Source organism: Nyctereutes procyonoides, unplaced genomic scaffold, assembly GCF_905146905.1.
Source record: "Nyctereutes procyonoides isolate TBG_1078 unplaced genomic scaffold, NYPRO_anot_genome, whole genome shotgun sequence".
Taxonomy (NCBI): domain Eukaryota; kingdom Metazoa; phylum Chordata; class Mammalia; order Carnivora; family Canidae; genus Nyctereutes; species Nyctereutes procyonoides.
This window is the reverse complement of record NW_026575120.1, coordinates 1,308,073-1,329,863: the sequence shown is the minus strand read 5'-3', so window position 1 is coordinate 1,329,863 and position 21,791 is coordinate 1,308,073. Positions and strand designations below refer to the sequence as shown.

At 37.6% G+C, this 21,791-nt stretch overlaps 1 pseudogene; it reads right to left on the bottom strand.

Moving 5' to 3' along the window:
- LOC129516095 (dipeptidyl peptidase 1-like) overlaps window positions 1-21,791 on the bottom strand; it is a 52,407-nt pseudogene that overhangs the window by 13,419 nt on the left and 17,197 nt on the right.

Here is a 21,791-nt window from a genome sequence, read left to right as displayed (position 1 = left end):
TTGCACTTTTCTATAGTAAACAGAGTTACAGGGTTAACTGAAAAAAAAAATGCCTTTTTATTTTCGTAGCTGTTTTCTAGAATGATGAAGATTTTCATGGTAAAGCTCAGCAGCATAGTACTGGCCCTTGGCATTAAACTAGGGAGTTGAGGCTGCCAGCTCAAAGAAATATATGAACTTGAAAAAAATAGATTGTTTGTGTTATTATCTGAAGGTTATTTTATGGGCTCTTAGGTTCTTAACTCCCCTCAAAACACACCAAAATTCACAGTGAGAGCCGTAAGCAGACCCAGGTAGCACGGATTCTCAACTTCCTCAATTGCCACAGGGTCTGCACAGTAGCTGGTGAGAATCCCTCTACTAAACCCAAGATGAAGCATCCAGAGTTTGACAATCTAATTCCCACTCTGCCCCTGGCTTGCCAGCCATCTCTGATAAGGCACTTATCTGGTCTGTGCCCATAGCAACCTACAAAGGGAGAATAATATTTAGATCCCAGCTCTCTAGGATGCTGTGATTGTTAACTCATAATTTATGTTGAAGCTAAGAGGAGCACAGATATGCTTGGAGTTATCAGCATATTCAAATAAACTGAATATCTGAATAGGTATCTGAATTTTCTCATCCCTGACTAACTACTTTACAGACAAGGAAATGATTTGAAGAGGAAGAGGGTTTTCAATAAGGAAAACCATGTGATAAATATCCTGGATCAACACACTTCTACTGGAACTTCACATTAAAAAATTTATTTCATCTCATGCGTGACTAAGCTCTCTTTCATTCTTTGATCAGATGTAATAACAATTATTTTATTTTTATAAAATTGATCACACTGACATTTGGATTATTTTGTGATTTTTCTGGGATCAATTTTTTTGTTCTAGTTACTTGAACCTGAATGAAGCAACCAATCGATTTCAGGTATCTCTAGAACCAGAGTAGAGCCCCTCAACACTGGTTACATTGGTGCAGTTTTTCAATGACTGTCCTTATAAAGAGGTCATATACTATTGAGAATATATTTTCTCCCACATATTTCCTTTACTTTCTTATAAAAATATAGTCTGATATATATTACATTATCCAAATAAGATAGCAAATGCTAGACACTGAAAAAAAGTAAATTATATAAGCATAAAATCTTATGTGTGCTACCAAAGCGAACACAGGCATAAAATCAAAATGTTATTTTTATTGACAGGTCACATAACACTGGAGGGGGTTGTTCCTCTGAAATTGGGGTAATAAGGATACTTAGCTTGAAGATAAAAACATCTTTCCTTCAAAATTATTACAGCACTTCTGGTGCATAATAAGTGATCTATAAGTGTTATCAATATTAAATAATCAATGTGTTACTAATATTTAATAATATTCTATGACAAGAATATATTTCATCCTAATCATACTAAAGTTCTGAATATCTAATAAGTAAAATCCAATGTTGCATGTATTTTCAAGCACTTTAGAGAGCTAATGATATAATAATTCTAAACTTCTTAAGTTAGAGATTAGAAATCTGAAGTTATCTAAAAATTCAAGCAAAAATCTGATTATTTTGTTCAGTGTTCTTTTGATGTAGACACCATGATATAATGGGGCTACATCATTCTTATCTACTGGGATTTTATAGTTGGGTTTGCCTGCCATTGTGCCTGGTGTAAAATGAATACTCAATACATGAGACCTATTATTATTCATATCACCCCTATTACTTAAACAGATTATATCATAAACTGCCTTGTACTGTCAGCTAAGTGCTCCTACATATTATAGATAAGTGAGTGAGATGAATCATAGATAGTTAATCAAAGAGTTAAATTAATAAGTGGGAAGGATTCTATGCATTGTTGTGGGCTACATTACACTATGTTGTATCCTACAGTGTATATGTGTGTTTATGTATATAGATACATATATATATATGCATCAGACATACACACCATAGTGAAATAATCTGTATAATTAACTCAAGATCTGCTCCCACCCTTACATATTTTTAAAACTAAAAATATAAAAAAATAAATAAAATAAAAATAAAAATAAAAATATACACATAAAAACTTAAGACATAATAACACACTTAGATGCTCAGCAGAGAGAAATAAAAACACACTCATAATAACACACTCAGATGCTCAGCAGAGAGAAATAAAAAAAAACAATGAGATAACAAATTGATCTTTTAGGAGTCTCACTGGAGAAGAAAGACAAAAATGTAGGGTACAGCAAAATGCCAACAAGGAGAAGACAACTAAACAGGCAATAGAACCTAGCTACTTTCTACCACTCACCGTGTCTCTTGTCTTGGTCTTCTATGCTTTAGGAAATGGAAAGAGCTATTCAAAAATGCTGAAAGATCACTTCCAAACCCAAACCTTCATTTCTGCCACCCCTGAAAACCAGTGCCTTAAACCCTGAACTTGTCTTGTTCTGCCTCAATACTGTTCAAGTGAACAATTCTATTCCAGACACTACCTGATACAGCTTGCACCATCCCTACCATGATATTTAGCTGGATAATATTTTTGAACCTTACTATTTAAAAAGTTTTGAGGAAGCACATAAATAAGAGAGCCATAAATGTGGTTTTAAGAAAAAATCCATGGAAAATACATTGTTTCAGGGTAAGTAGGTTAAGGTCTTTGACGGCAGCAAAACACAGACCAAGAGGAACTATAGACCTTTAATATGGTACTCATGTATTTTTTTTTAAAGGAAGGGAATGAGTTCCAAAGAAATATATAAAATAGCTTTCACCCTCAACCACCTTTGTATTGAGGAGAAAAAATATTCACAATTTAATAGATCATATAACAAGATAGATGTTGAGTGTTAGCATTCTTGAATTTCTAGAAGGCATTGGCAGTTCTGTTCAGCTCTGGATCCCCATATCATAGCAGTACGCAAAGCTTGAAACACAGGGGTTCTTCCATAAATGTTGGCTGAATAAAAAAACAAGTATAGTTAGTAGAAGTAAGAGCAATGTATGTCCCTGTTCAGCTAATCATTTTGTCAAGCCTTTCTTGAATCCCTATGATTAAAGCTTGGAGGAAGATCCTTTGGGAATGCAGAGATGGATTAAAAAAATGAATACTACCTTCAGAAATTAATATTTGGTGATCATAATCTCTAAATGAAGTGAAAACTTGCAGGATCAAAGTATATTTATATTAAATATACAGAATACAGAATATATTCTGTATATTTATTTTATACAGAAAGGAGAACAAAAAGCAAGTACATCCTTCAAGAGTGACATTGACATGTCTCAGGTAAGATGGTAAAAGTGAAAAGTGTTTAAAAGAATTGAAAAATATTACATGAAAGATCTACAAAGTACTGCCCACGATAAATGCCAATACAATTAAATAAAATGGGATGAAAACTATGCAAAAATACTACAAAAATAAAGATAAATAAATATTTAGAAATATTTAGAAAGAGGAAGAATCAACTGTCAAGGACAAACATTTTTGTCTGCATAAAAATTACAGTTTTCCATTTCCTTTTTTTAAAAAATATTTTATTTATTTATTCTTGAGAGAGAGAGGGAGAGAGTCAGAGACACAAGCAGAGGGAGAAGCAGGCTCCATGCCAGGAGCCCGATGTAGGACTCGATCCCGGGACCCCAGGATCACACCCCGGGCCAAAGGCAGGCGCCAAACCGCTGAGCCACCCAGGGATCCACAGTTTTCCATTTCAAGATGACCAACTGCATACTAGTGTTTCTCTTTCCCTTTTGAGATCTTGAATATAATAATAAGAGCCTCACAAAGATATAATACATCAACAGTAAGAGAAAAGGTGTAAGCCTGTCGTTAAGGAGATGATTCTAAAATGTTCTACAAGTGTGAGAGAAAAAGAAGCAAAGGGTCCTAAAGCAGTGAAGAGCATCAGCCTGCTCATCAGGAATCTCGGAATGATCTAGATATCTGTATGGTCTGACAGCATAACAGTAAGAAACTGAGCACAAGAAAATGGGTTAAAAGTCTCTACATAGGATTTTTTTTAAAAAAGATTTTATTGATTTATTTGAGAGCAAGAGGGAGAACACTAGAGAGGGGAGGGGCAGGGGGAGAAGGAGACGCAGACTCCCCACAGAGCAGGAAGCCCTGCTGAGCGCTCCTTCTCAGACCCCAGGATCATGACCTGAGCCAAAGGCAGATGCTTAACCCACTGAGCCACCCAGGTGCTCCATTATATGGGATTTTTAGCCTATATTGACTTAGATCTGTTGCACACAGAGTGGTAAAACCAAACATAGACTCTAGGGAAAAATAAAAGCTCATTGCTAGTAATAATACAATAGTAGAATGAATTACCTGCAGAGAACTAGGGCAGCTAATGTAAGGGCTGATACCCAAGAGTAAGTTCCTCAGTATTCATGCTTTTGTGCTTCAAAATTAAAACCAGCTCCCATTCTGCTGACTTTAGAAAAAAGCCTTATATCCCACTAGCCCCTCTTCACATACCCAGAACCCTCTTCTCAAGTTTTCTATTAAGTTATCCTTTGATGTGGACAAAATTAATTCCATTATTTCAGGTACCCCTGATATGCTGGTATCTCTCAAATCTATACCACAATATCAGTTTTTTACTATTTTTAAATCTCAAAAAGCAAAGAACTCTTAATCTACCATCTCTCAAGTTTCTTTGCTGTTCTATTCTTATCTTGGTAACTGGCACACCCAGCCCCTAAATTGCTCAAGCCCAAACCTATGAGTCATTGTTGATGCTTCTTTTTCCCCTCAACCCATAGCAAGTTCTGACAAGTTTGACTCTAAAAGCTACCCCAAACTAGTCCACTTTTCCTTAGGCTCTTAATTATCCTCTTAACTATCTTAACTACCTCTTAACTACCCTACCTTCACCTCTGCTCTGGATTTCCTACAAAACATTCAGAATTATTCTGATTCCCTACAATGCATTCTCCATTGAGAAGCCAGAATGATCTTCTTAGAATGTCAATCAAAAGTTATATCCCTCCTAGGGATGCCTGGGTGGCTCAGTGGTTGAGTGTCTGTCTTCAGCTCAGGGTGTGATCCCAGAGTCCCAGGATTGAGTCCCAAATCAGGCTTCCTACATAAAGCCTGCTTCTCCCTCTGCCTGTGTCTCTGCCTCTCTCTCCTCTTTCTGTGTCTCTCATGAATAAATAAATATAATCTTAAAAAAAAAAGTTATATCCCTCCATTTTTTTTTTAAATTTATTTATGATAGTCACACACACAGAGAGAGAGAGGCAGAGACATAGGCAGAGGGAGAAGCAGGCTCCATGCACCGGGAGCCCGACGTGGGATTCGATCCCGGGTCTCCAGGATCGCGCCCTGGGCCAAAGGCAGGTGCCAAACCGCTGCGCCACCCAGGGATCCCTATATCCCTCCTAAAATCCACCCTGAGGACTCCCTTCTCACTCACAATGAGAAGTGAGACCCTTTACCAAGGCGAGAGGGCCTCGAGTGACATTGCCCTGCTAGTTTTCCTTACTTCATCTCATGTATACCTCTTCTTTTCTCTGCTGTAAACACTCCGGTCTGGGGCTCTTTAGAGATTTCTGAAGACTGTCTCAACCTCAGCACATTTATAATTGCTTTCCTGCTGCCTGAAATCCTCTTCCCCAGATCTTCACATGGATAGCCACCATTTTTTTTTTTCTTTAAAGTCTCAGGTTCTTTAGACAGGTTTTCCCTCACCACCTAGTCACTCTCTATCATATGAATAAGTTTCCAAATTTTTCTTCATGGTACTTGTACCATGAACAAGTATTTATATTTATTTTTTTGTCTACTTATATATATTTTTTGCACTCCAGGATGAAAGCTGCATGGGGCATAGTTGTCAGTTTTGTTTCTGACAGTATCCACAGTGCCTAGAACAGTGCCTGGGGCACAATTAGTGTTCAAAAGTCTTTGCTGAATAATTGTTCAAAAATGCCCAAAACTGAAAAAAATTTTAAAAAGCCCAATATCAACCAAAATAAAATCAACCTCAGGAGACAAAAACAAAAAGAAAACAAAACAAAAACAAAACTTACGTGATAGCAAAATAGTAACTTTTAAAGTGGTTTAATTATTAACTCAGGTTAATTTGAGCATAAAATGTAAGAATTTGAAAATCAGAGTTCATGGACACCAGAAAGATTATTTTTAGAATATCTAAAATAGCCACTCACATGCAATGCTAAAGCAAGTATGAACTTTTAGAAGCATTCTGGGAAGCAATTCAATAGTGTCTGTCAATAACTAAATGCACATACCCTCCACCCCAGGAATTCTCCTTTTGGAATCAATTCAACAGGTACAAAAGCATTAGCATACACGAATGTAGCACCTTAGTATATACTGGAGTATTGTTTACAATTACAAAAAGAAAATGTCCCTGATAGTGGTATAATTGAATAAATTTAGCACATCCATAAAATAGAGTATCTGGCAGCTATGTTTAAAAATGAGTTAGGGGCCCTGCAGTCCATTAAGCATTTGACTCTTTTTTTTCTTTTTAAAGATTTTATTTATTTATTTGTGACAAAGAGTGAGAGAGACCAAGCATGAGTTGTGGGGGGAGGGGGGGAGTGGAGGTGGGCAGAGAGAGAGGAAGAAGCAGTTTCCCTTCCGAGCTGGGATGGGATGTTGGGGCTCCATCCCAGGATCCTGAGATCATGTCCTGAGGCTAAGGCAGATGCTTAACCAATTGAGCCACTCAGTTGCCTAAAGAGTATGACTTTTGATTTCAGCTCAGGGTCTGAATCTCAGGGTCATGAGTTCAAGCCCTGTGTTGGGCTCCATCCTGGGTATGGAGCCCACTTTAGAAAATAAATAAAAATGAGTTAGATCAGTGTTGTAGAAAGAGATTTACTATAAACTATTAAGTTTTTTTTTTAAAGCAAATTTGGGGGGTACCTGGCTGCCTTACTGGAGCATGTGACTCTTGACCTCTAGATTGTGAGTCTGAGCCCCACATTGGGTATAGAGATTATTTAAAAATAAAATTTAAAAAAGCAAATTTTTTAGAAAGCAAATTTCAAAGAATTATATGGAGTAGAATGTTATTTTTGAAACAAATAAAAAAGCTTATTCATACATGTATATGTGGATGTACATATACAGTAGCAGCAGAAAGAAAAATATGAACATATACATATAACTTGGCAATAGAAACCTCAGGGGATGGGGCTTGAGGCATCGCAAAGAAAAAATTCTTTATACATCTCCAGAGCGTTTTCTAATTACAAGAAACATGTAATTCTTGCTTTAAATATGGAAAAAAAGTTCAGTGAAATGGAAAGAGAAGAGACAGAGACAGAAATGGAACAATGAAAACAAGTAATTACCGAATTAAACCCTACCCAAAGGACGAGGAAAAAAATCTCCACGATGAGTCATTTGTACTTTAGAAGAACTCACAAACAACACGAAATCAATAAAATGAGACACCCAAGATGAGAGGATAAGACAACAGAATAAAGTGAAAAACGAGATTGCAAAGCTCAAAAGACAAACTGGGGATCAAAGCAACACTATTAAAGAAAAAAATAAATACATTTGAAATAGCGCAAAACAATATATGGGGCCAAATACTGAATTAGAGGCCAAACAAACGCAGAGAATAAAAAACAGAGATCGTGAATCTCTGAGGAGAGAGTTAATAGATACTTCAGACAGATAATGATGATCCAGCAAAAGAAAATCAATTGTTTTTCATTCTGGGGAAATCTTGTATTCTGTCCTATAAATGGAAGAGGGGAAAACAGTATATTTATATATATTTTTAAGATTTTGTTTATTTATTTGAGGGAGAAAGAGCAAGCAGGGCAGGGGTAGGAGAGGGAGAAAGAGACTCCCACTGAGTGGGGAGCCCAATGCAGGGCTCCATCCCAGGACCCTGAGATCATGACCTCAGCTAACCATAGTACATTTATATATTAAAGACTATTTTTCACAAGATGCAAGGGGGAAAAAAGTGGATCTGCTAATTAAAGGAGCTTACCATGTTTAAAAATAAATATGAAATGGCATCATCAAAACTAAGATATATACTGGAAAATTTTCTGAAATTTATAAATGAAAAAAAAAAAAAGCAACAGGAAAAGAGCCCAAGAAAGCAAAAGTAATGACGGAAGAAGAGAGGAAAGACAGGAGGAAACAAGGAAGAAAGGAGAAAAAAACGAGGCAGGGAGAAAACCAGGCTTGAATACACCAATAAGTTGAGGAGAGTTTGATTAGAAGAACATGAGACCCAGTGGTTTCCACCTTTTCCATTAACTCTCCTTCAAAACCTGCACAGAGGGCAGCAAGCTGCAAAGCATGCCATACTTGCTCAAAATGATTACTTAGATGAAATATAGGCATTTGTATTTTAACTATGAAAAAGCCTTAAATCAGTGAAGAAGAAAGTTAATGGGAAAATAGCAGATGACAAGGAGTTAGTGGAGAAAGTACTTCAGAGATCTGAGAATTCTGAAATCATACCAAGTAGATAGTGGACACTCACTCTTCTCAAAAGAAAAAAAAATGTAATTTTTTTGAAGAAATATAAATTCTGCCCTTTCCTATCCATCTACTTTTTGAGACTAGAACCAGAAATTTGGTCAAAATTTGCAAAGGCATTAAAACCATGCTCGGGATCCCTGGGTGGCGCAGAGGTTTGGCGCCTGCCTTTGGCCCAGGGCGCGATCCTGGAGACCCGGGATCGAATCCCACGTCGGGCTCCCGGTGCATGGAGCCTGCTTCTCCCTCTGCCTATGTCTCTGCCTCTCTCTGTGTGTGTGTGACTATCATAAATAAGTAAAAATTAAAAAAAAAAAAACCATGCTCAAGGAAAAGCATTCAAAGTTTCCAAATATAACAGAAGACTTTCTATCCTCTGATTCTTAGGGTTGGAGAAGACTGAAAATTAAATTCCTTCTCAAAATCAATAAAAACAAAGAAACACCTCAGCCAGATTTTAATTTTCTACCAAGTTCCTGCATCACTTGACTTACCTGGATTTCTCATTCCAGTACATATTCATATTCAGCTTCACAGATCATAGGATGGCATAAATGAATATAAATGCCACACCACTGTTACCTGAGGAGCATTGTTGCCAAGCTTAACCTGGCTGGTCCTGAATCTGGGGACCAGAAAGAGACCAAAAGTCATGGACCCAGAACTTCTCATGAAAGCCTCAGAAAGCAAGGTGTTATATCTGGAAGCACAATTACCGTACTGGAGGAGACTGACTGAACCTAATTGGAAAATAAGCGCAGTTAGAGGATTATGTGTTTAAAAAAAAAGGCAAATATGTTTGTATGTTTGTATAACAATTACAGACTGCCATAGACTGCCTTAATTCTTTTCTTTAAAATGGTTAGTTGAGATAAGAGAATTTTCAAAGTTCTACATTGTGATAGATTCAGAGAAATCAAGATAAATAGATAGATAGGTAGGTAAGTAATCCTTTTAAAAAAATGAAATGCCAAGAACCAGAAATAGGAAGTAGTTCAATTAAATTTTATCTTTGACTTAGTCCTCTGGTCTGAATGTTACTAAAAACATATTTCAGTGATAGCAAAAGATCTTTGGAATATACATTAAAAATCAACATCTTTCTAATGAATGAGATATAGTTAAAGTTGAACTTAAATCAGTTAAATCAAGGAAGAAATAATGGACCCCATTGATCTGAACAAACCATGATTTTCTAGATCAGAGTGCAACTACTTAAGTGCAATGAAAATAATTCCAGGTCATGTCTTGATCCTATAAAAATCTGTCGTCTGTGATATTGGATTTTGCATTGGATTCTCAAAGGTCAGAAAAATAGCAGGAAAGCTATGGTTACAGTTTATCCATAAATCATTTTGTATTCATGGAGGAACTGCTTCATTGCTAAGAGAACTGTCTAGAAACCAGATTGAAAGTGTCTATGAATGAGTAGGTTCCAGATGGTCAGTGATCTGCATAATGACCACACATTTCAGAACTTACAAAAAAGTGTGTGTGTGTGTGTATGTGTGTGTCAAAGTTTGCTGAGATTAAGACACTTTTCAAATCTTTACCTTTTTATAGATTCAGAACTGCTATCATCAGTCATGGATCTATTTATGACATTAAACTCTTGAAAAGTCATTATTATTCATCAAAACCATTCTTTAATAGAGATGGGATAAAATCATGTACTATCAGGTACTTGTTTTTTTTTTTTGCTACTCACTTTTCTAAAAATTCTAGAAGTTCTATATAGTTCAAATACTCCCTGATATCGTGATACCATACTATTCTTTCTTTACATAGAGTATATATTAACAAACACACACAGAACTTATGAATTTGCAATCATTCCTACAGCCATAGCTAGACTTTGTCACTAGCGATAACAACACTTTCTTTATAGTCTCAATTTCAAGATTCCCATTCTTTGACTACCACTTTTTAATTTTTTCACTCAATTCCTGTAGGACCCCATTTCAAACAATCTTTAGTCCTCACAGAACTGCCAATCCATCATCACCTCTACCTTTTACTTTTGAACCCCTGGATCCTACTTCTCTCTTTACCCCATTGAGATGCCATGATTGATTATTATAATCACATTGCTGTTTACAACTCCAATGAGCTCTTCCTCCTTGTCTTTCTCTGACAAAACTAAATATGGGTTAAATCCAACTCTCTGCCTACTCTCTCACCTGAACTTGGGTGAGTGAATTTAGACAAAGAAAAACCCACAATCGGGTTGGCTGGTCTTTTTTGGTTTATATTCATGAGCATGAATGAACTCTCTAATGCTTTCTGAAGTCATATTACACTTTCTCCAGTCCATTTATACTCCACTTACTTAGATGACTATTTCCCATCTTCTCCTTCCATCCCCAAACTTCCAATCCTTCCTCCCCTTCTTAATCCTCAGAAAATGATCTGGCTTCCTACTTTATTCAAACAATCTGAAAAGAAACCTCACAGACTCCCACAATCATATTGATCCTTTAACTAGCATCTTCACTTACTCATCTGTCCTAACTTTCCCCTGAAATAAATTATTCCTTCCTTTATTTGACTTGTAGACTATAACCCTTTCCCTTTAATCTATCCAAGGATATCATTCAGATGATTCTTTCCTCTCTTTGCTATATTATCAATTTCCTCTTACTACTGGATTATTTCTATCACTTTATATTCTATTGACGTTCCACCTGTAAAATAAAAAATGCCATTCTTTCTTCTAGATAGCACTACATTTGTTTTCCTTCATACCAAAGTTCTTCAAAAGACATGCCTTTTTACTTGGTCTCCAGTTTCTCTCTTAAACTCACCTAAGAACTCAAGACTCCGTCTTTGGTCTCTTGTCTTCTCAATCTGCATTCCCTGTCCTGATGATCCCATCAGTCTCAGAGTTACAAATCTCATCAACATGCACATAACTCCCAGATGTATCACTTATATCTCCAGTTCAAGCATCTCTCTCAAACACAGGACTGTTTTCCCACTGCCTACAAAAAAAACCCTGTAATGGACTAAATGTGTGCTCCCTGCCCCCGTTCCCCCCCGCCCCCCGTGCCGAATCAATACCTTAAAGCCCTGACCTCCAGCTTGGCTGTATTTGGAGATGAGGCCTCTAAGGAGGTAATTAAGGTTAGATAAAGTCACAAGGGTAGGATCTTGATCTAATAAGATTAGTGCCCTTATAAGAAGACGTACAAAAGAGCTTGCTCTCTCTCTCTAAAAGCATGCAAAGAAAGGCCAATTAGATGTAGCTAGAGGACAGCATCTGCAGGTCATTTTCCTTACCAGAAGCATTTGCCAGCATCCTGATTGTGGACTTTTAGTCTCTAGAACTATGAGAAATAAATTTCTATTGTTTAAGCCAGCCAGTCTGTGGTACTTTGTTATAGCAGCCTAAACAGACTAATAAAATCCCCATTTGGATGGTTAAAGAACATCTCAAGCTCAGCATACTCAAAACTAAACTCCTAACCTTTTCCCCAAAACCAGCTCTACCACCTTTATTTTTTTTTATTGGTGTTCAATTTACCAACATACAGTATAACACCCAGTGCTCATCCTGTCAAGTGCCCCCCTCCAGTGCACATCACCCATTCACCCCCACCCCCGCCCTCCTCCCCTTCCACCACCCCTAGTTCGTTTCCCAGAGTTAAGTCTTTATGTTCTGTCTCCCTTTCTGATATTCCCACACAATTCTTCTCCCTTCCCTTCTATTCCCTTTCACTATTATTTATATTCCCCAAATGAATGAGAACATATAATGTTTGTCCTCCTCCGATTGACTTACTTCACTCAGCATAATACCCTCCAGTTCCATCCACGTCGAAGCAAATGGTGGGTATTTGTCATTTCTAATGGCTGAGGAATATTCCATTGTACACATAAACCACACCTTTTTTATCCATTCATCTTTCGATGGACACCGAGGCTCCTTCCACAGTTTGGCTATTGTGGACATTGCTGCTAGAAACATCGGGTGCAGGTGTCCCGGCGTTTCATTGCATCTGAATCTTGGGGTAAATCCCCAACAGTGCAATTGCTGGGTGGTAGGGCAGGTCTATTTTTAACTCTTTGAGGAACGTCCACACAGTTTTCCAGAGTGGCTGCACCAGTTCACATTCCCACCAACAGTGTAAGAGGGTTTCCTTTTCTCCGCATCCTCTCCAACATTTGTGGTTTCCTGCCTTGTTAATTTTCCCCATTCTCACTGGTGTGAGGTGGTATCTCATTGTGGTTTTGATTTGTATTTCCCTGATGGCAAGTGATGCAGAGCATTTTCTCATGTGCATGTTGGCCATGTCTATGTCTTCCTCTGTGAGATTTCTCTTCATGTCTTTTGCCCATTTCATGATTGGATTGTTTGTTTCTTTGGTGTTGAGTTTAATAAGTTCTTTATAGATCTTGGAAACTGGCCCTTTATCTGATATGTCATTTGCAAATATCTCCTCCCATTCTGTAGGTTGTCTTTTAGTTTTGTTGACTGTATCCTTTGCTGTGCAAAAGCTTCTTATCTTGATGAAGTCCCAATAGTTCATTTTTGCTTTTGTTTCTTTTGCCTTCGTGGATGTATCTTGCAAGAAGTTACTGTGGCCGAGTTCAAAAAGGGTGTTGCCTGTGTTCTCCTCTAGGATTTTGATGGAATTTTGTCTCACATTTAGATCTTTCATCCATTTTGAGTTTATCCTTGGGTATGGTGCAAGAGAGTGGTCTAGTTTCATTCTTCTGCATGTGGATGACAATTTTCCCAGCACCATTTATTGAAGAGACTGTCTTTCTTCCAGTGGATCGTCTTTCCTCCTTTATCGAATATTAGTTGACCATAAAGTTCAGGGTCTACTTCTGGGTTCTCTATTCTGTTCCATTGATCTATGTGTCTGTTTTTGAGCCAGTACCACACTGTCTTGATGACCACAGCTTTGTAGTACAACCTGAAATCTGGCATTGTGATGCCCCCAGACATGGTTTTCTTTTTTAAAATTCCCCTGGCTATTCGAGGTCTTTTCTGTTTCCACACAAATGTTAAAATAATTTGTTCTAACTCTCTGAAGAAAGTCCATGGTATTTTGATAGGGATTGCATTAAACGTGTAAATTGCCCTGGGTAACATTGACATTTTTCACAATATTAATTCTGCCAATCCATGAGCATGGAATATTTTTCCATCTCTTTGTGTCTTCCTCGATTTCTTTCAGAAGTGTTCTATAGTTTTTAGGGTATAGATCCTTTACCTCTTTGGTTAGGTTTATTCCTAGGTATCTTATGCTTTTGGGTGCTATTGTAAATGGGATTGACTCCTTAATTTCTCTTTCTTCAGTCTCATTGTTAGTGTATAGGAATGCCACTGATTTCTGGGCATTGATTTTGTATCCTGCCATGCTACCAATTGCTGTATGAGTTCTAGCAATCTTGGGGTGGAGTCTTTCGGGTTTTCTATGTACAGTATCATGTCATCGGCGAAGAGGGAGAGTTTGACTTCTTCTTTGCCAATTTGAATGCCTTTAATGTCTTTTTGTTGTCTGATTGCTGAGGCTAGGACTTCCAATACTATGTTGAATAGCAGTGGTGAGAGTGGACATCCCTGTCTTGTTCCTGACCTTAGGGGAAAGGCCCCAGTGCTTCCCCATTGAGAATGATATTTGCTGTGGGCTTTTCGTAGATGGCTTTTAAGATGTCGAGGAAAGTTCCCTCTATCCCTACACTCTGAAGAGTTTTGATCAGGAATGGATGCTGTATTTTGTCAAATGCTTTCTCTGCATCTAATGAGAGGATCATGTGGTTCTTGGTTTTTCTCTTGCTGATATGATGAATCACATTGATTGTTTTACGAGTGTTGAACCAGCCTTGTGTCCCGGGGATAAATCCCACTTGGTCGTGGTGAATAATTTTCTTAATGTGTTGTTGGATCCTATTGGCTAGTATCTTGTTGAGAATTTTTGCATCCATGTTCATCAGGGATATTGGCCTGTAATTCTCCTTTTTGGTGGGGTCTTTGGTTTTGGAATTAAGGTGATGCTGGCCTCATAGAACGAATTTGGAAGTATTCCATCTCTTTCTATCTTTCCAAACAGCTTTAGTAGAATAGGTATGGTTTCTTCTTTAAACATTTGATAGAATTTCCCTGGGAAGCCATCTGGCCCTGGATTCTTGTGTCTTTGGAGGTTTTTGATGACTGCTTCAATTTCCTCCCTGGTTATTGGCCTGTTCAGGTTGTCTATTTCTTCCTGTTCCAGTTTTGGTAGTTTGTGGCTTTCCAGAAATGCGTCCGTTTCTTCTAGATTGCCTAATTTATTGGCGTAGAGCTGTTCATAATATGTTTTTAAAATCGTTTGTATTTCCTTGGTGTTGGTAGTGATCTCTCCTTTCTCATTCATGATTTTATTAGTCTGAGTCTTCTCTCTCTTCTTTTTAATAAGGCTGGCTAATGGTTTATCTATCTTATTAATTCTTTCAAAGAACCAACTCCTGGTTCTATTGATCTGTTCCACAGTTCTTCTGGTCTCAATTTCGTTGAGTTCTGCTCGAATTTTTATTAACTCTCTTCTTCTGCTGGGTGTAGGATCTATTTGCTGCTTTTTCTCTAGCTCCTTTATGTGTAAGGTTAGCTTTTGTATTTGAGTTCTTTCCAGTTTTTGGATGGATGCTTGTATTGCGATGTATTTCCCCCTCAGGACTGCTTTTGCTGCATCCCAAATATTTTGAACGGTTGTATCTTCATTCTCATTAGTTTCTATGAATCTTTTTAATTCTTCCTTAATTTCCTGGTTGACCCTTTCATCTTTTAGCAGGATGATCCTTAACCTCCACGTGTTTGATGTCCTTCCAAACTCCTTGTTGTGATTTAGTTCTAATTTCAAGGCGTTATGGTCTGAGAATATGCAGGGGACCATCCCAATCTTTTGGTATCTGTTCAGACCCGATTTGTGACCCAGTTTGTGGCCTCTTCTGGAGAAAGCCCCATGTGCACTTGAGAAGAATGTGTATTCAGGTGAGTTTGGATGTAAAGTTCTGTAGATATCTGTGAAATCTATCTGGTCCAGTGTATCATTTAAAGCTCTCGTTTCTTTGGAGATGTTGTGCTTAGAAGACCTATCGAGGGTAGAAAGAGCTAGATTGAAGTCACCAAGTATAAGTGTATTATTATCTAAGTATTTCTTCACTTTGGTTAATAATTGGTATTAAGTATTTGGCAGCTCCCACATTCGGGGCATATATATTGAGGATTGTTAAGCCCTCTTGTCGGATAGATCCTTTAAGTATGATATAGTGTCCCTCTTCGTCTCTCACTACAGTCTTCGGGGTAAATTTTAGTTTATCTGATATAAGGATGGCTACCCCTGCTTTCTTTTGAGGAGCATTTGAATGGTAAATGGTTCTCCAACCTTTTATTTTCAGGTTGTAGGTGTCCTTCTGTCTAAAATGAGTCTCTGTAGACAGCAAATAGATGGGTCCTGCTTTTTTATCCAGTCTGAAACCCTGCGCCTTTTGATGGGGTCATTAAGCCCGTTCACGTTCAGAGTTACTATTGAAAGATATGAGTTTAGTGTCATCATGATATCTATTCAGTCCTTGTTTTTGTGGATTGTTCCACTGAACTTCTTATTAAAGGGGAATTTTAAGAGTCCCCCTTAAAATTTCTTGCAGAGCTGGTTTGGAGGTCACATATTCTTTCAGTTCCTGCCTGTCTTGGAAGCTCTTTATCTCTCCTTCCATTTTGAATGAGAGCCTTGCTGGATAAAGTATTCTTGGTTGCATGTTCTTCTCATTTAGGACCCTGAGTATATCCTGCCAGCCCTTTCTGGCCTGCCAGGTCTCTGTGGAGAGGTCTGCTGTTACCCTAATACTCCTCCCCATAAAAGTCAGGGACTTCTTGTCTCTTGCTGCTTAAGGATCTTCTCTTTATCTTTGGAATTTGCAAGCTTCACTATTAAAAGTCGAGGTGTTGAACTGTTTTTATTGATTTTAGGAGGGGGATCTCCCTATTTCCTGGTTCTGAATGCCTGTTTCCCTTCCTAGATTGGGAAAGTTTTCAGCTAGGATTTGTTCAAATACATATTCTGGCCCTCTGTCCCTTTCAGTGCCCTCGGGAACCCCAATTAAACGTAGGTTTTTCTACCTCAGGCTGTCGTTTATTTCCCTTAATCTGTCTTCATGGTCTTTTAATTGTCTGTCTCTTTTTTCCTCAGTTTCCCTCCTCGCCATTAACTTGTCTTCTATGTCACTCACTCGTTCTTCCACCTCGTTAACCCTCGTCGTTAGGACTTCTAGTTTGGATTGCATCTCATTCAGTTGATTTTTAATTTCTGCCTGATTGGATCTAAATTCTGCAATCATGAAGTCTCGTGAGTCCTTAATGCTTTTTTCTAGAGCCACCAGTAGCTGTATAATAGTGCTTCTGAATTGGCTTTCTGACACTGAATTGTAATCCAGATTTTGTAACTCTGTGGGAGAGAGGACTGTGTCTGATTCTTTCTTTTGAGGTGAAGTTTTCCTTCTAGTCATTTTGCTCAGTGCAGAGTGGCCAAAAACAAGTTGTATTGGGAAAAGGAGAAAAAGAGAGGAGAGAAAGAAGGAAAGAAAAGAGGAAAAAAAGAAAAAAGAAAAAAAGAAGAAAAAGAGAAAGAAAAAGAAAAAGAAAGGAAAAAAAGGGGGTGGGGGAAGCTAACAAATCAAAAGCAACAACAACAACAACAAAAAAAAAACCACGGGGGAGTATCTTCTGATTCTGTATACTCTGAGTCCCTTGACTTCCCCTGGAACTGGTCCGTCCAGCTGGTCTTCTGGGGGAGAGGCCTGTTGTGCTGATTGAATAAGACTGAAGGAAGCTGGGTAAAGAATATACAGGAACTATTTGTACTATTTTTTATAACTTTTCTAAGATTGACATTCATTCAAAATAAAACATTAAACAAAAAAGAAAATCACAGCATGCTGTTTCTCTGCCCCAAATCCTGCAGTTTCCAGATTTCCTCAGACATATAACTAGCTGAGCTCATCACTCATTATTCTCTCTCTGTTCCAGCCACACTATCCTCTTTGCTGTTCCTTAAATAAGCCAGGCATGCTCTCACATTAGAGGCTTTCACTGGTGTTTCCTCTACCTGGAATGTGTTTCCCCAAGATACCCACATGGGTAATTCCTTCACCTCTTTCAAGTCTTGTTTCTGATCTCACCTTCAAAATGATACCTGACAATGCTATTGGGGTACTGCAAACTGAAACCCCCTTTCTGCCCCCAGAATTTCTGATTGCCTGTCTTTATTTTGTCTTATTTTTCCATAGTACTTTTCACCTTTTGCCATGACATTTAATTTACTTAGTATTTTTATTATTATGTCCCCATTCACTAGTATGTAAGCTCCAAAAAGACAGAAAACATTCCCTAGTATGTTCACTATTATATCCAAAGTGCCTAGAATAGTGCCAGGGACAGGAAAAGCACTCTGTAATTATTACCTGCCAAATGAATGAATTCTCAATACTTTAATGGACTTTAACTTAGAATTTGTTTTCTTTTTATCCCACATTGTTGCTTACATTCTCTTATTTTGGTATCTTCCTTCAGAATAACTTTATAGGTTGGATCTTAATTTTGTGCTGATAGATTGGTCTTCATAGTACATTAATAATACCAAAAAATCTGGAATAAGTATACACAGCATATATTACAGAATAAGTTAATATATTAAATCTAAAAACTATGAAACTAATAAGCAAAAAACAATCACTGGAACAGAAAAATGTGCAAAAGATATGAATAGGTAATGCATGAAAGAACTATGATTGTCTTGAAAAAATACTAATCAAGTTATTAACAAAGAAATCCAAAATAAAAAATAATGTGTAGTTCTTGTCTATCAAATTAGCAAGGAAGAAGTTAGTAGCTTAATAGAAAGTAATTGTCTTCCTCCTGTGGGGTCCCACAAGAAGAAAAATTTATTTTGATCAGATCTTGTACACATGCCAATGGAATTTTACGGACATGAAGAAAAACGGGGAGCTCTTATTAAAACAAAGACAAAAATCCTCTTTTTAGTCAAGTGTATCTATCTGGTCAGTCTAGATGAGCAGTTCCCAATGAGGAGTGATTTTGTCTGGACATGGACTTTTGACAGTATTTGGAGCTTTTTTGTTTTTTGTTTGTCACACTGAAAGAAGAACTACTGACACCTAGTGGTAAAAGCCAAGAATGCTGTTCAACACCGTCCACACAGGTCAGAGCTACGTAAGAAAGACCATCTAGTCCAATACATCATTGATACCGAGGTTCAGAAGCCCTGGTTTAGATAGATTACTGTAAATGAAACTGGAATCTTAGAATTTGTGCATTGTAGATGAGTATAAAATGGAAGTGAGCCCTGTTCTCTTTAATCCCACATGACTAACCAAGTGTGAAAAGAAAGCTCTGTAGTAGGCAGAATGATTTCCCCAAATCACCACATGAATAGTGATTACATCCTAATCATAAGAACCTGTATATATGTTACTTTACATGACAGAAAGGACTTTGCATATGTGATTAAGGTGCAATAAGGAGATTAGCCTGGATTATCCAGAGGAACTCAATCTAATCACATGGACTCTGAAAAGATGAGGACCTTAGCTGTCTGCAGAGAGAAAGAATACAAAAGGGAAGACAGGAATAGTGAGGCATGAAAAGGATACAACACACTGTTGCTGGCTTTGAAGACAAAGGGACCCATAAACCAAGGAATGTACCTCTAGAATCTGCAAAAAACCCTTGGAACCAAATTCCATGTCTATAATACATTAACTATAGTCAGCATGCTGTACATTATTAGGTCTTCAGAATTTATTTATCCTTGCTTTGATGTTTCCTGCAGATCGACCCAGTCTAAACTCTTTAATGGATTCACTCTTCAGAAACCAATTCCAGGACTTTGTTTTTTTTTACCTGGTTTTCTTCCCTACTGCATCTCTACTGTAAGTAAATGAATAATGAATAGACTACTTCAATTGAAGGGGATGGGGGGCGGGAGATAAAGAAGTTTAAAAAATATCTCCCCTTGGGAATTCTGAACTTCTCACTATTTACTGCCAGTGCCAATATTATATTTAATATTCTTTTTTATAGATTTAATATTCTTAAGAAGGAAATGTACTAAATGTACTAAATGTACTAAAAAAAGCAAGGTATAAGCTCCAAGAAAAGAGATGAAAGCTTCATCTCAACAAAAGACGCTCCTCTATCTTGTCATTTCTGTAACATGTAAAACAAAGCAAAAAAGCACATTTGCAGGTATCAAGTTAGCCAGACATCACTGACAGATTAAAAACTAAGAATTAGAAGAATTGTGTTCAATAATAAAGGACCTAATATAGTAAAAATTTCTTTGGAGAAGTTCTTTGGTCAAGGCCAGACTACATGGTAACAAAAGAGAATCCAGACCACTCTCTGTTTTGTTTTCTTTTTAGGCTGTTACCTTATCCACAGAGGTTGGGATATTGCCAGTTCCTCAGAGATTTGTAACAAGAAAATAATGCCTTCTCTCTACCCATAGCCTCACATATTGCTGTAGACACACACAAATTCAGTAATTTGTATATTGTTCCCTTTTTAAAAAAGAGGTTCAGTCATCCTCAACACATCCCTTTATGTATCTAGAAGTCTCTAATAAGGGAAAAAAAAGGTCTCAAAATATTTTTATATTAATAGTTGGACTAGGAAAAATACTGTGTGGCCCTGCACAAGTGTTGCATATGTATCATGATTCTCAAATCTGCAAAATCTGTAAGATCATGAAAACCCCCTATCTAACCATTGGAGTTAAGGTGGAGAACCCACTACTCTGTGAACAAGTGTATCCGACACACTTTATATTTCCTGGCATATCACCTAATCTTTTTGGATGTGTTGTTAACTCTAAATCAGTACAACAATTTTAGATTTAAATGGATATTCACCTCCTTTTATTACCATAAATCTTTTATTAAAGGTCAATTTGATTAAAATGAGGAAAGACCAGCAGAAAATGGTGGTAAGGATCAGATGAAGATTCAGCCCTGAAGTTTCTCCTCTGTTGCTCAGCCACTGCACTTATTCTGCTTCCAATTTAAAAGTAGTAAATCTCTAGATAATCTTTTGAATGGCTTCTAGTCACTGAAATATATTTTATAGCTTCCATAGAAGTGTAACATTGATTGTAAGTAAGATTTGTGAAACATCAAGTAGCATTAGATCCTCAAATTTAAAATGAAGATTCGTATTCTACAAGGCTGTTTGAGATAGCCTTAAGCCAAATCAGCTGATTTGACTCAAGGCATGTCTGCCACAGAATTATTATAGACAGTTAATTCCAGAGAACTTTCACAGACTAGTCAACCACCCCATTCAACTTCCTAACAGCTTTATCTCAGACTCTGGCCACTATAACTCCAAGGAAACAAGCCAATAGTAGAATAAAATTGTTTCAATATAAATAATATCAGTATTAATTACAGCTTTCTTTTTTAGCACTTGTTAGCTTCTAGGCACATGCTATGCACTAAACATTCAACAAATATTAATTGGAATATGAAAAATGATTACAGAGTTATTAAACTCTGCAGCTAGTCTCCCTTGGTTGTGGTCTCAGATCTACCACTTTTAACTAAATAATCTTGGCCATAATATTTATGTTCTCATGTGTAAAATGGGATGAAAAATAATTCCTACTTCACAAACTGTGAGAAATACAAGAGCATGTGCAAGAGGAAGTTCCCAGGTGTCAAGGTTCAGGAAGACCCTGAACCCATCTCTACACACACACACACACACACACACACACACACACACACTGTATCTATACCTACGAATAGAGCAATTCCTCCTGAGGAAGAATTGAGGGCTGACAGAGCAACTTATACACAACAAATATAGAGGGGTCACACAGTGATGGTACAAGAGATAGAGACAAGTAATGATGGGAACCCCATGCCCAATATGGGGGAATGCAATAGAGAGGAATATCACTGAAGGGCCGATGGGCAGACTCATTCATACTGGGCACAGTGAGGGGGGAAAACCCAAAAAACTAGCTGTTTAAAGAGAAACTAGACTTTTAAGTAGATCCATTTACTAACCCCAGGGCATCCACCAAACTGAGAGAAAATTGCTGGAACTCTTTCCAGAGTCCAAGACACTGGTGAGTGCTATTTTTTTAACATCCCCCTCCACCTTGATAGTACAGGTGGGAGCACGGTCCTGGTGCCTTGTCCAGCCTGTTAGGTTTGCCCTAGTTCACCCCAGGCCTGGCCTACCCAAGCCCCCACCATCCCCACAAGGTGGCTCTGGTATGATGTACCCTAGGT